The sequence below is a fragment of the Patiria miniata genome, unplaced genomic scaffold, assembly GCF_015706575.1.
Source record: "Patiria miniata isolate m_02_andy unplaced genomic scaffold, ASM1570657v1 HiC_scaffold_5, whole genome shotgun sequence".
Classification (NCBI taxonomy): domain Eukaryota; kingdom Metazoa; phylum Echinodermata; class Asteroidea; order Valvatida; family Asterinidae; genus Patiria; species Patiria miniata.
The window spans coordinates 19,367,280-19,382,067 of NW_024037072.1; positions in this window are offsets into that span (position 1 = coordinate 19,367,280).

The following is a 14,788-nucleotide window of genomic DNA, read 5'->3' on the forward strand; positions in this document are numbered from 1 at the left end:
TTTGACGGAAACCAGAGTTGAGATACATGAAAGAGCCGCCTGTCATTTTTGCTGCGTGATTTTGACTGCTCAGCTTCGGCCGATTCTCAGCCGTTGTTCAACTTTCTTTTCTTCTTTTTCTTCTTACCTGATCGATAAGATTGTCACTCTTCCTTAACACTGGAGGTGTGACCCAGGGCCAGCCTTATTTACAAAGGAGAACAGCCCAACAATTGGGCAACGTGTGAAACTAGTAATTGGTTTTCACCTGCCTAAATAAATACCAATGAAGGGGGTGAATAGGGGCTTCCGAGCGGATACAGTGGGGTGTAAATTGGGGGTGTGGACGGCGCGGCTAAATGACGAAGTTGCTGGTCGTCTTACTGGGATAGGATCGGACAGAAGATTCTGGGTTATTTGGGGGAGCTAAAAATTCGTGGGTTAGGTATACTTAGGAAAAGATGAATAATTACCTTTTTAAAGTAGTTTCAACGATATCTTCCTAAATATTGTACTTTTTAATATATATTCTCGACATTTAGCTTCATAAAATATTCGCTTGGTTGGTGCTATTTTATCAATCAGGAGATATTCAATGTTTTTATTGTGTTAAATGACACATTCAGTGTTAAATGAGATAGGTTTTCAAAAATAGCTACGTAAGTGGTTTGAAATTTCATTCTCTGAAAAAACAAGCTTTGCTCCTAAAAAATATTGTAGATTCATTGAGAAGGTTGTGAAGATGACAACGAGTGTTCGTATGGTATTCTGTAAAAAGATAACCTGTAATCTATGTACTTTTAATTCAAAGGTTCAGGAAACTGTAAGCTAAAATTTCGAGTTTGAAAGTCAGAGAAATACATTTAGTTGCATCTTTGAATGGGAATAAAAGTAGGCCTTGTTGAGTAAACATGGTGTGATCTTTGCTCAGTCTGTACGTAAAGTGCTTTGCCTCCGAAGACGGCTAAGAATCGAGTCTGGTTCACTATTGATACAAAGGTTGTAGCACGAGTACGATGTGTCTGATTCGCTCCCTGAAGCACGTACTGAAGACAGGTTAAATCAGCAGTCTTTTGTTGGTTTTCAATTCTCGCCAATATTTGATTTCCAGCCGCTATCGGAAAACCAACATTTGACTCATCTGGCCGATCTATAGAAGGGAAAGTGCTTCTGACCCGGGCTCAGTGGAAATAGTGGAAGGACAGATAAGGACTGACAAAAAGAAACGATTTGTGTTCGTACCAAACAGAAGGGCCGGTTAGCTGTGTTGATTCTAAATAAACCAATCTCCCAAGAGAATGGGTGACATTCGGACAGATAATGGCCAAAACAAGCTTTATTTCCTGTGATTAATTCTGTCAATTCCTGGTGGAAATTGCGGCCTTAGCGGTGACCTGCAACGATCGGGAGGGATTTTTTTGTCCGTGTCATGCCCGAGCGACCATGCAACAACGGACTGCCGGAGATGAGAGCCACATGCCCCGGTGAAGTGGCTCGAGAGAATCAGGTGTACCGACGCACGCACGCCCGCACACCTCAGGAAGTGGGAATTGATAGAAACTGCTCTCGTCGTTTTACTCGACATCAGGCTGGGTTCGATCAGCAGATGTTTTTCGCGCGCGGGAACACAAAACAACTGCCGAGAAACTTGTTGTGTCTTTTGTTGTCCTTCTCTCCGCGTGTAAACAAGACAACCTGAGGGCACACATGGCCTTGGTGAGGGCAGTTATACAAGCTTCTCCTCTGTTGAAAAAAGTTATCAAAATATCAACGAAGACCTTCCCATTGTCCTTCATACGGCCTTTCATTCACATCGCCATCTCTCGATCATATTAAAACACAAGTAACACAGTGCGCAAAGTAAGATAACAATCTTAACGGAAAATGGACAGTCAGACAATAAAACGTTTTGGTCTTCAAATTGCACTTGATCGCCAAAGTGGATCCAAAACAAGAATTTATTGAGGATGCCGAAGCAATTGTAAGTAGTCCCTTGTCCGACCCACTGACGTGCAAAGAGTCCAAAGTACATTACAAGAGAAACCAATATCTCCTTCGAACATGCATCCGAAACAAACTTACGTTGTCGCATTGTGAACATCCTTGAACGTGGAAGCGTTTTACCAAGGTACAATTATATGGGTTTTCTCTCAGAAGGGCCTCGAGAAACCGGCCATGAAATAACAGTGACGTGCGGTATTTTTCCTCGCTTCCATGTCCAAAGGATTTGTGCTTAAACTCTAAATGTGTATTTGGACATTCTGACAATATTATAGGGACAGTGACGTCACTGGTCGACTTGTCACTTTTTTGTGTATCGTAAATCGAGTGGCTATAGCGTAAATGAATATGTTGATAACTGCATTTAAACTAATTCCATGCGTTTTGAGATTCAAATTTATCTCTTATTAATAAATATCGTGCAAATGTCAACAACCGTAAACAAGAAGCACTAAGGACTGAGGAGGAATATGATTTGAAACAAGTGAAAATTAGTTCCATCTGCCTGAGCTTAGAAGAGGAATTGAAATCAAGGGCCCGATGTTTATAGAATTAGGACACATCGATAATGGTACACTTCGCAAATCTGACGTGTCGGCATGGTTTTTTTTTCCGGAGTGATTTCCATGGAAACCAGAGGAATCAAGGTGAACCGTTTCTGACAGGTGGGCAGGGTGTAGGGAACAGATACCATGGGACTCGGAAAGACCCTAACAGCGAGCAATAAAACTCCAATCACAGGGCCATTTCACCTTGTTACCCCCTCCACCACCCTTGCTACACTTCGGGGGACAAAAAACAGACTCAATTTTGGGCAAACCTTCTTGCCAATTCCCCTCTCGGCAAGAGGTGTCCCAACTCATTTTTATTTTATTTTTTGTTCCAATCTGGCGGCTTGAGTTGCCTAAATTTGCTACATGTATACTGTGGACACTGTTAAACATTCTCTCGGCAAACGGGTCTGGGTGAAAGGGAGTCCGGGGCGGCCCAGCGGGAGTGGGCCGCTCCGGAAAATTGGCCGTAAATTTGTTGCCGTGTCTTGTCTCGGGTCTCGTGTTGATTCTCCGGGCTAGTCCGAGGGGTGGTCTGCCGTACTCTGTCGTCACACGCGATGGGCTGTGTTTGCCAAGTCCTTTTCTGATGTTGGCCCGTTTAAGAAACAGTTTCAAAGTTGTGCGTGTTATTGCTACTGTTTGATTATATATTTTTGTACATGTATTTCCAATATTAGAATTACAAAAGAGCGATTATGGCATACCAGCAAAAACGTATAGTTTTGGCATGACGACATTGTATCCGTTATGTTGCAATACACTTGACAAGTACTGAGTTATTGCACAACGCTTGGTCATACAGTGCATGTCTTGCATAGTTTAGGTTGGTTTATAGTTTGGTTCTATTTAGTTAGATTGGTCAGTTGGTGTGTTCGTTGGTCGTTTCGTCGGTTTGTTGGTTGTTCGGTTGGCATGTAAGTCACTGAGGGGTCCTATTAACTGGTTTACTGTCTTGCTGCCAGTTGTTAAGTATTTAAGTCACTTTTCTAACAGAAGGGCCTTAAATCGTGATAGTGTCTGATCATGGTCTGATTAACAAAAGGTTACCAGTAAAAGCGTGAATTTTTCTCCTCTAAAATATGGTTTCTATTTGGCCTAAGCCACTTCAGAATGAGTGAGTTTAGGCTATATATCTTTAATAAACAGATTAAAAATCATGCGTGTTGTCGATCAAATATAGCCCCGGCCTTTGACAATTAGCGCAGCTAACATTGATTTTGCAAATGCAAGCAGCATATATTTGTCCTATTGATTGCTTCACCAAAGGTGTCACATGCAAAATACGTACTGGACACCAGCTCGGTTCATGAATACGGCCCAGTCATGTTTGATTGACACATCATTGGTGGTGTCTTCACACTTTCTAGCATCGGAAAATCCACACTCGGACTACTGGGGTCTTTTGTTGAGTTATACCTGTCAGATGGTTTAACGAAAAAAGAAAAAGAAAAATCAATGTCCACTCCCTGCCTGCGGTGATGTGATGGGACGACATCCCCGATTGGATTAGAAAAGAAAGCAAATTAAGCGGGGAGCTGGAGTGGGACGTGCGCGCACACAGCCCTGGCGACTCAGGGCGGACGAAAGCACACCTGGGCGAATTATTTGCCGTTGATGGGGAGCTTGGGAGGCAAGAAAAGAGCAACGAACAATGCCGATTGGATTGGGTTTTTCTTAGTCGATTTAGGGGTAACGGAGTGCTTTTTTTTTCTTTCTTATTTTCTTCCTGCTATACAAACACCGTACAGTCAATTTCTTCCTTGGGGAGATTGCCGTATAAAGCCCAGCCAATAATTGCTCCCTAAGGAGAGCTAAGATGGTGCTGCATGTTTTCTCACGGGGTTTGTATTTTAGTTTTTGCGAGTGACGTCTCAGCAAAGAATGGAGCTGCGTGTATGCAGGATTTTTTTTGAACTGTCGGTTATTTGACAGCTAGCCTGGTCGGTGGGACCACAGGAGTGGGGATTTGAGTGTTATTATCAAGCTTATTAAGTATCAATTGCAGGTCGATTATGCGAGTCACGTACGGGACTCGCGGACGGTAACTCGAGTTGACCATCCGTAAGCTAAATAACTTTCGCAGGTTGAAAAAAACCACCAGACAAAAAAAAATACGAGTTTTTTTTCAAAGATTGTGTTACAGGCTCTGTTTGCCTTCCTCATTAAGATGATGTTTGTGGGTAGTTGGTCACACCACGAGTAAAATAGCGTCTTTACATTATATGACTGCAGTCAATAGAAACCCAATTTCGCCAACTGGAATTGGCAACTCTCTCTGAATGGTTACTGCCTATGTCAATATGTACTCTGTATCAATCAACTCTAGACTTCTTTATGCCGTTGTTATAATTTTTCAGCCAGCGGGCCTCGGTCGAGGACGAATGATGTTTAGAAAGTTTCCTTGCGAACCCAAATAAAAACATGGCCCCGTTTGGGTCCGGCGGAAGAAAGAAAAACTTAGCCCAAACCCACACCCAAGTGCATTCTGTTGGAGTAAAAAAAATCACAAAAGGGGTGGGGAAAAAGAAAAGAAATTCATCACTAGAAATTTATTGTCCGCTTGTTTGGTGGGACTGACCCCGGGCTTAGAGAGGTCACCCACCGGGGAGCGAAAAATCAACATGATCATCACGGTTTTGGGCAAATATTTTGGGGAGGACTAGGAGGGACGCCCTGGCTTGTCAGAGTCTCGGGTGTGGAAGGCAGGGGGAGAAATGATAACAGCTGGCCAGTTTATAAAGAATGTCAATAGTTACGCTAGCCTCAAAGTGCCCTTGGTCAACATTGTAAAATACTACTAGGTCAGGCCATTCATCAAAATAGATACAGTTTTTTTTAAGCTAAGGTGAGATGGAAGTAAGACCAACGATTATGTACTAACTGTGTGAACTAAATCTAGTTTTGATGAAGCATTTTTTCGAATCAAGACTTAATAGTGCAGTCACAATGTCGAACGTTGGTGAGAACAATGTTTGGTAATGTTATCCTATACCCCACAATTAAACTTTTTGGGAAGAATTTAAACAAAAGTATTGGTCTTGATATTGTAACCGTCGTCGGTGTGAGACGTTGTCACGAAAACAAATATATCTTTCGGGTGAATCTATATACACGAATTTAGATGGGCCTAACATAAACATCTTGAGAAACCATTTTGGGGAAGTGACTTTAGGTTTGTGGAATCGAAAGGAACACAATCGCTTCTTATCTTCAAAACCTCTCATGCAAATCATTTTTTTGGGCCCCGGATCGTGTACCAGCTTATCTTTTGATTCACTTGATTCAAAGAAACCGAGAACGGTAAGGGGAAGTTCGGCTAATGATTTGGACTTTGTTTTATAAACTAAAATTGATGATTATTGTTATACAAACGTGTTCGGGCTTTGTTTGCCTATGTACCAAAAAAAGTGGATCACATAAAACTGCGCGCTGTATCAACCCCCCAGGCATCTGCAAACTAGGGACAAGTTGTTCAGTTGTGGGCCTCAAAAGTAGGTCTGTACAGCCCGTACCCAGGACACACTGCGCAGAACTCTTACTGGATATTTTTGACAGGTGAAAGATGTCGCCATTTGTACCAGTCATTTGCGGCAATTTCTCAAACTAGGAAGTCAAGAGCCGAAGACCGCTATAAAAAAAACCTAAAAAGAAAGAGGGGAAAAGGAAAACTTAAGCTCTGAGAACGCCACCGGCGGCCCGTGAAATACGCGCTGCCGAGAACATAATGAGGTGTGAAGGGGTTGTCCGGGGTCGCACCCATTGAAAAACGACCGATTAAAATCGGTAAATCAAAAAATTGCAGTTAAATATGGCCCCGGGGGAAAGGGCCATTGATCGCGAGTTTTTAGCTCGGGATATTATATTCTGGGGTCAAAGTGGGGGGATTTTTGTTGGAGTTCTCCACTCGTTGTGTTATTTTGGAGGCAACCTCCAATAATGTCGGAGTATGGGTTCTTGTTTGGTTTAGCCCAGGCCCGGAGGGTGCAAGTTGAAGCAAGTGTACCGCGCGGTGCACTTGTTGTGGGAGCTCGGTGTGGCCGGGGGCTAGGTATATACTGTTTTATTGTCCCCGTGTATCGAAACGTTATTAATCGTGGGGTTATTGAAAAAATGTCATTCATTTTGACACTTGGAACAGTCGGGAGCAAACAGCACCTCTTATTTTTGGTGAAAATCTGAGAAAAACGGGGCGAAACTCGACGCTCCATTCAACTTGATGAAACACCATGTGCGATTTTTTTCAAAAAGAGACAGAAGCACTCTACACTTCTATACGCCACAAATCTCATTTTTGTTATTTATTCCCCGTTAGGGTACACTTTACGCAAACAGAAAATATTAAAATGTACTTTATCTCCGCAAATCCGTAGCGGTAAGCTGCTGGAGGCATATGTCATTAATCGTATTATCCGGTACACACCAGTTGTTGGCAAAATCTTATACCGTCTTTTGTATAGGAGAAAAAAATAATTCTTCCTTTTCGTCCCTGTAAAGTGAGTTTAGGAAATTGGTTTTTGCTGAGAGTGCCTATTCTTTAGTTTGCTCCGACATTGGAGACAAAGGGCCAGCGGCCATCCGTTGTGTTTAGACTCGGCTTGGTCTTGAGGCTGGCCTGCCGTCGGGCTGGTATAGGCAGATGTAACTGTTTGCTCCAGCTTGGGGCTTCGTACGGAAAAAATTGCAATTGAAATTTCAAACTGGCTCGAGGGCTGGTGCGATTCGCTGAGATTTTTGTTTTCGATTGCAGCTTAATTTCCGTTTGTGTTTTGTAGCAAACAACAGACTGGGTTTTGGTGGTAAGCCCTGGTATTTAGCAGAAATGTTACAAAAAGAAATCGCTCTCAGTCCGGGGGATTAAGCATGAGAGACGCGACAGATGAACGATCACATTTCATGGAAGCCTTTTTGTTCTACTTTTCCGGCAGAAAAACGGCCAGAAATCCGGTCATGTGGCCGCTTGTCCTCTACTTTTTGTCTGTGCAATTAGCACCAGATGTAACCCGTGTTTTGCAATAATGTTTCCAATCCATCTTGGCACATACATACATCAAGAATTCTTTGTCAGATGTCCTCGAAAACGGAACTAATTCGTCAAATGTTGCCATGCGTTATCGGATAACCTGGAAATCTGGCGCCAGATTTTAATTGAAAGATTCCGTTTTGTAATTTACCTACAGCTGAAAACAGAAAGCATATATACCGGCATGAACGTCAACAGCTTTTTAAAAGTTGTTATAATTGGTAACTTTGTACAACTACTAACACTTTGTCCGATTCGCCTTTGCCGAACACAAAATCTCGACAGTGCCCTCCTGGTGTACGACAAAGTTCCTCCACGCTTTGAAAATGCATATTGTTGGACATAATCTTCGCATTCATCCTTCAATACTCGGTTGAGCTGATATCATCTAGAATTTGCTCCCCTGAAATTTGGGGTAGGCCTATTTACCAAGAACATGCATGCCCATGAGTCTTTCAAGCTTTGTTTGCACATTAGTAATCGACGACAGAGGGCGCAACAGAAATGACACCGAGATGCCACTCCAAACGGCAACATAAATTTCCGACCCAGACCTCACCAACAAATAAGCCTCTTTATCAGCCTAACTATTGAAATTATTGTATAAAATGTCTGTCTAGCCGTAATTGGAGGAAGTTCATTGCGGACTGATTTATTTCTAGAAAACGTTACGACCATTTCGTAAATTCCAGGCTTTGAGTATGGCTAGTACAACTTATGTAATCATCGTTTCCCCTGAGCCCTTTTTTTTTCAGCTGAAACAGATCTGTTTACGACCTGTGATCTGAGATCCAACCTGCACAATAAATCCACCCATTCCTGCGATTCTCCGTGCCTCGTTATAAAGGAACCAAGACCAAACGGTTTGACCCGAGCAGTTCACCCGTAACACGGGAAGGACTTCTTGTTAGCACAAGTCAGCGCGGGGGTTGACATCCCCCCGATCACGTATAAATCATTCGCGTTGCATGGACGAAGGATAAAGTAAAGGCTGCTTTGGGGTTTGTTATCATATTAATAATCAATATTAAAACAAAATGCATGTAATACGACGCAAAAATAACTTGTCTCTCTCAAAGCAAATGGAATGAAGCCGAGCCAGCGCTTATAGGCCTTTTGTTTGCGCTTATTGGCCTTTTGTTTGCGAATTCAATAGGGAGCGGCATGTAAGGCAAATGAAGGCGAACCGAGACAAAGAAAAATGCTCATTAACATTAAATCAACATTTATGTCGTTAGAGTATGTCAAATTTCAATATCTGAAGGGGGTAAGCGTCAGGAATAAGGCAAAAAACCCTCTTTGTTCCATATTCAATAAGTACGATTCCGTTGTCGTTATTTCTCACGTTGCTAGATGAAATCCCGTTCCACAATAGTCTTCAACTCCAGCGGGTTTTTATTAGCTGTTGTGCATACATTTATTGCCATATATTTTTGAAAAGTACTAATGCCCAAACAAGGACCATATAGATGGTAGATGTACAAGGTCGCTGTACTATCAAGAAACAACAAAATCAGTAATGGGGACACCTGCATCTTATGATGTAATAAAACCCTCTCTAAATTTGACGAAATCCCCTTCAAAAAAAATCCTCGCAAAAAATATCATCGTTGGGGCTACATCGTTTTCTTCGCCCCATTAACGATTTCGCTCCCGCCTACGTGTGCGTTTTTCTACCTCACTGCCATTTCTGAACAATGTTGAATCTCCTAATTCCACGCTCTGACGCCGATGCTGTGAAACCAAGTCATTCGAGAGAAAGCAGCCCACTTTCTCAAAACCCTCGAGCGCGTGGCGTGGCAATAAAAGAAAGAAAAGGAACGTGTATTTAGCCTCATATCCCCACGAACCAACACATTTTCATTTGGTTAAGTATTTACGGCCCATTTTAGCCGCGGTTGATTCCACCCATCTTGCAGGGCTTCATTGTCGATGGCCGCTCATTCGAACAAATAGTGCGAGAACGATAAAAAGTTAAAAAGACAAAAAAAAAGAGCTAGAAATTGAAAAATTCTGAAAGCACCGAGTATGAAATACTCACGCTCGATAAAACTCGGCAACTGGGGCTCCCCGCTGCGTAGCCGTGACTCCGGCATGGGTTTAGCAGCTGGTGGGCCCTTTCAGACTGCCGAGTCACTGAGGGGCGGTCCTAGTGTTCTTTCCGCCCTCATTTAATAGCAAAAGCAACACCTAGTCGAACAAAAGACAGAAAAAAAGAGAGGCCAGATTTTGAGACCAATACCCTCGGAATTGTTTCTCTGGGTCGTTCCAGATAGTGCATGAACCTTTCCCGAGTTCGGATAGCGAACAATAATGGCGCTTCACAGTGCGTATTTTTCATGATTTTTTTTTTATTTCTGCTAGCGAAAGTCTCCTTGTAGTTTCGCTGACCAAATACGCATATTATATAGGCCTAAGGGTCGTTATTCTTTTAAAAAAAAATTGTCGATGAATATGAAAATGGAAGTGAATGAAGTTTGATTATAAGACGTGCGGCGTTGCTTTGTTTCGACGATAGGGGGCGATCGGCCAAATATCAGAAATTCTCGGGGATTTAAATTTCAAAAAGCAAGAGCCATGGGGCCTTGAGTGGCCCGTCTTTTTTTCTTTTTTTTTTTTAGCGCCTTTTCACCTCTACTTTTTCATCTTCGCGAAGACATGTTAACAAGCTCAGGCCGCAGCCAAGGGGTGAATCCCTGGCGGGGGTGGGTTGCAACCCACCCTCGTATACTATAGACATCGGTCCACTTGTTATCTAACCATTATCAATGTAAGCTATATTCAAATATAAAATAAATTACAATATTAAGTAATTATTCTTCGTGCTTAAATCTTTTAAATCCATTCATTATGCATGCGTTTAGATTTCTAGCAGTTGAGGCATTGATCAAACACGTTGTATGGTCAAAAAGGGTCCACTTTGTTGTTGTTTTTTTACAAAATCATAGCCTATAGGCAAGCTGGTAATAGACAAGTCAAAGTCATAAGTGATAGTCAGTGAGATTGGTACTCAGTCTATTACAGTGACAAGTGCCAGTCAGTCGGTGAGATAGATCAGTCAGTGAGATAGGTAACCAGTCCAAGTCACGAGTGACAGTCAGTCCGTACTCAGTCTAAGTCACAATTAAGTGATAGTCATTCAGTGAGATTGGTATTCAGTCTAAAGTCACAAGTGGCAGTCAGTTAGTGAGATAGATTACCAATCTTTAGTGACAGTGAGATAGGTATTAGTCACAAGTGACGGGTAGTCAGTCAGTCAAACACAGAGAACACTACAAGCTAGCCCATCGAGACCAGCAAAAAAAAGAAAAGAACCTGACACCAGGCTGGCTAAGCCTGTGTGGTTAGGAAGACGTCATGATAAAAAAAAATCACCAAACCTGAAGACATCAAGATTCATGCTTTAAGCTCAGTTTTTTCACCTGTAGAATTGAAGGGCATCAATACAAGTATACAAAGTACCTTGTGATCATTTTGTGGAAGCACAATCTTTACATGCATGATGTCAAAGCATTCGTTCATTCATGATTTAATGAGGCAAGGCCTTTTTAAATATCATTTCTAAAGTGGTTTGTTCATTGTTTATATTAATTATTGGGTATTATTTTTTCTTCCATAAACACTGTATACTCAGTGTTGTCCCGAGTGAATGTGACCAAAAATCACTCGGGTGGGACTCGAACCCACGACCTTCTGCTTACTAGTGCAAACATCGGTGAAGGGCAAAAAGCACTATTGAATTTGAAAGGTAAACCCTAATATTGAATTTTCATCATTGCGACGCAAATTACATATTATGACTTTTTATTTTACATTTATCCGTGCCTCTCTAAATTATATACTTTATGGAAAAAAAATCTATCACGGCTTGAAATAAACAGTGGCAATTTGAAATAATCTTGTAAAGCAAGAATTAATTTTGCTCAACCAATTTCCACAAATAAACTTCAAAGACTGAAACTATCGCCTGGAACAGCAATGTTTTTTGCTCACTTGAGGTACAAATTTCACTTACGACCATTAAAACATCTTCGTAGCTTAGTAACACAGTGCGAGCTCGCATGATTCGGATTTCAGGCATAAATTACCAAAAAATGTGTTGGTAAGAAGATTCCAATTCATTACCAACTGCCTGATTCTCAAGTTTTGAAAAGAGGAAAATGGCTTGGACAGGATTTTTGAATTTAAAAAGAGACGATTCAATGTACAGGTAACAGTCGTTGGTTTGGCTCCTCACATTTCCCAATCTGTTTCACCTCTGAAGTCGATGTCACACACGCACGGTCCATGGCGGTACATGTCAGATCTCATGACATCACGGAATCCAACTCCCCATGCCTCACCTAATGCAGTACCTGTCTACTCTGACCTCACCAGCGGACACACACTGGGCTCTAGTTTGTCACAATTTTAATCGAATCATCCCAATCCGTAATAGTTTTGCACGTCGCTGCTTGGGCGTTCGGTCCCGTAAACCCAAGGGTCCAACGGTGTGTGCCGTGTCAAGGCTGGAGTACTTCGGGGCGGCCCCTTCCAGCCGTCACACTCGATTTGGTTTTAGCTCCCCGGGCAAAGCAGGGGAGATTCCGCCGGCCGGTATGGGGAGAGAAAAGGACAGAGAGAGAGCAGGGGAGTCCAATTCAAACGGCACGATTGGTAGCGACGGAGTGGTCTATTAAATTTTGATGTACCAATTTGTCATTTGTTTGCTCAGTACTGTGTGACGAGTCCCGGGCTCCGCAGCGAGTACAGCTGCCTCGCAGCAGGGCGCGGCCACCCCGAAACCCGCCTGGGCCGGCGCGATGCGCCCATGCTCCCGCCTCAGCCCAGCGGTAGACGCACCGGGGAAAGACAGGCCCGGCCCTTGTGCAAACAAACATGTTGACGCTATGATATTAAACATTGATATTGGGACGAATTTACTGTTGCCAAACTATAAATGACCGAGTATTTCTGGCGGATCGAGTTACGGGAGCCTGTTGTCCCAGGGATCATGGAAAAGATGCCGATGGTATTCGCTTGTGTGTTAAAGCTTCTCCCCAAGCGATCGTGGATCCTACTGGGCAAGATATTGAACAGCATCAAACTGCGGCCCTATAACAATCCGATTTGCCACTGTGAGGTTGTCGTGTTTGGACAAGCTGCCTCCGTAATTCTGACAATAAACGATGCCGCGGAGATGCCAATTGGCAGAATAAATCCAAAACATAGTACTTAAAAAAAACCTTCCTCATCCACATAATGTGAGCAATATCGCGATAAAGCTTTTTGATGGAGACACAGAAATTGGGCGTAATTCGCTGGCAGGTGAGAAAAGAGTAAGTGATAAAATCCGTTGGTAGGCATCCAAAAGGGTGGCTGGCCGCCGTGTTTACGTAGCAAACTAAACAAAACAACCCTGTCAGCCAGGTGCGGGGAGACAAAAGCAGCGCCGCCAACCTTTGGGAAAACAAAAAAAAGTTATATTACCACTCAAGAAAAAAAGCAATAGTGACCAAAATATGCCACAGGTTTATTTGGGGGGGGGGGGGGGGGGGGGGACCGTACCGGTTGGGTCGGGTCTGGTCTACCACCCTCCCCGGGCAATCCACAGGGAACCGTCCGCTGAGGTACCCGATACCGGGTAAAATTGACGGAATTAACGGTCGGGGCGCGCGGGGTGTGAACTACCCCTGCAGCTGCACGGAACACGATACTCATGCATTCGGACAGAGAAATGTCTTGCTGGCTGGTTTTCAGTGACTGGGACATGTAGTGACCAGGATGCGCGAACATTCACCTACAGTCCCTCATGTTGCATAATCATACTCTCAGAAAGCGAGAAAATTTAAAATGAAATTTATAGTGACTTGTTCGTGAAGTAGGGGCCTACTTAATTGATTCATTGTGTTTAAAGGGTATTCGTCAATACGTATCCTTTTCGATAAATGATCATTGGTGGACAGCTGAATTGGTGGTGTTTATATTAAAACAAAAATAACTTGTAAATAGAGTATGCAAATTACGTGAAATTTGGAGTTACTCGTCAATGACATATATGTCATGTACTTATATTCCTCAAATTAGTTTTTACTTAATGGAGCGTGCCACATATTTTTACCAATTTTTTTTTTTATAGTTCGGTCACTATTTTTTTACTCACCCTGTATTGACCTAATTTATTTGTTCCTAGTACCCAATATCGGTTCCCGGTTTTAAAAGTTCTTGTTTGGTTTGTGACACCACACTACCTTGCGGTCTGTCTGGATCTAAACGTGCCGTTAATTTTTGTGCTCCAGAATCTTGTGTGTTTACACTCTCCATTCGAAGGGTACCAGCCAGCAGCCTGAGGTCCCCCCCCCCCCCCCTGCAAATATTGCACCGCATTAGTACGTCACTGCAACGCCTGATGCTCATTTAGCAACGAGAGGGTTTTTTCAGTTTTGATATTCACACTACAATGGTTATGAGGTGGAGTTGCTCAGTTTGAAAGTCAGTTATAATTGTTACATCGCTTTGACATATACTGACGGGAAGGTTGTCATTGCCTGCATGTGAAGTTAGAAGTGCCGGAGATGGAGGATTTTTGAGAGTTCCAGACCTTTCTTCGACTCGGCCAAATTCCACCAACTTCGGCCTTTGGACCACTACAGGCTATAAATTCTGTAGTTTGAGCTTTTGTATCAGGTTAAACATTTTTTTTTCAAGTTAGTTTTGAAATCTCCGAGAAAACACATCAGCCCGTCGGTGGCCTCTGTTCGTGTGCGATGTGGCCATCAACCCCGCCAGGACCGTACCTCTTACAGCCCAGGAATTCACCATTTCTATTTTAAAACACAATTGTATAAGCGCTCATAGATTCCGATTTCAGATAACGTCTGTAACGGGAGCCAGCCCCGCGTCATAATCTTGCGCTCATCGACGCAAACCTAAAACCAAATTATGCCAGTCAAGAGCGATAGTTTCACCCAACACCCAGACATTAAATCATATTTTTTTCTTTTTCTTATATTCTTTTTCTCTCCCTCTTTTTTTCTCTACCCCTCGGGTCGATCTGTCGAACGGCCACCCACAGGGGTCGAGCTTATGCCCGTTAAATTTTTGTTTTGGTTTGTTTTTAATTTCGCCAAAGAATGCGCGCCTAGAATGTGTTTTGCCAACAGATTTACAGAGTAAATAGAAATGACACGGACTCAAAGCACCGCCGAAGCTGCGAGGGAATTCTGCCCGGGCCCTGCGCGGCATCTAATCCCTC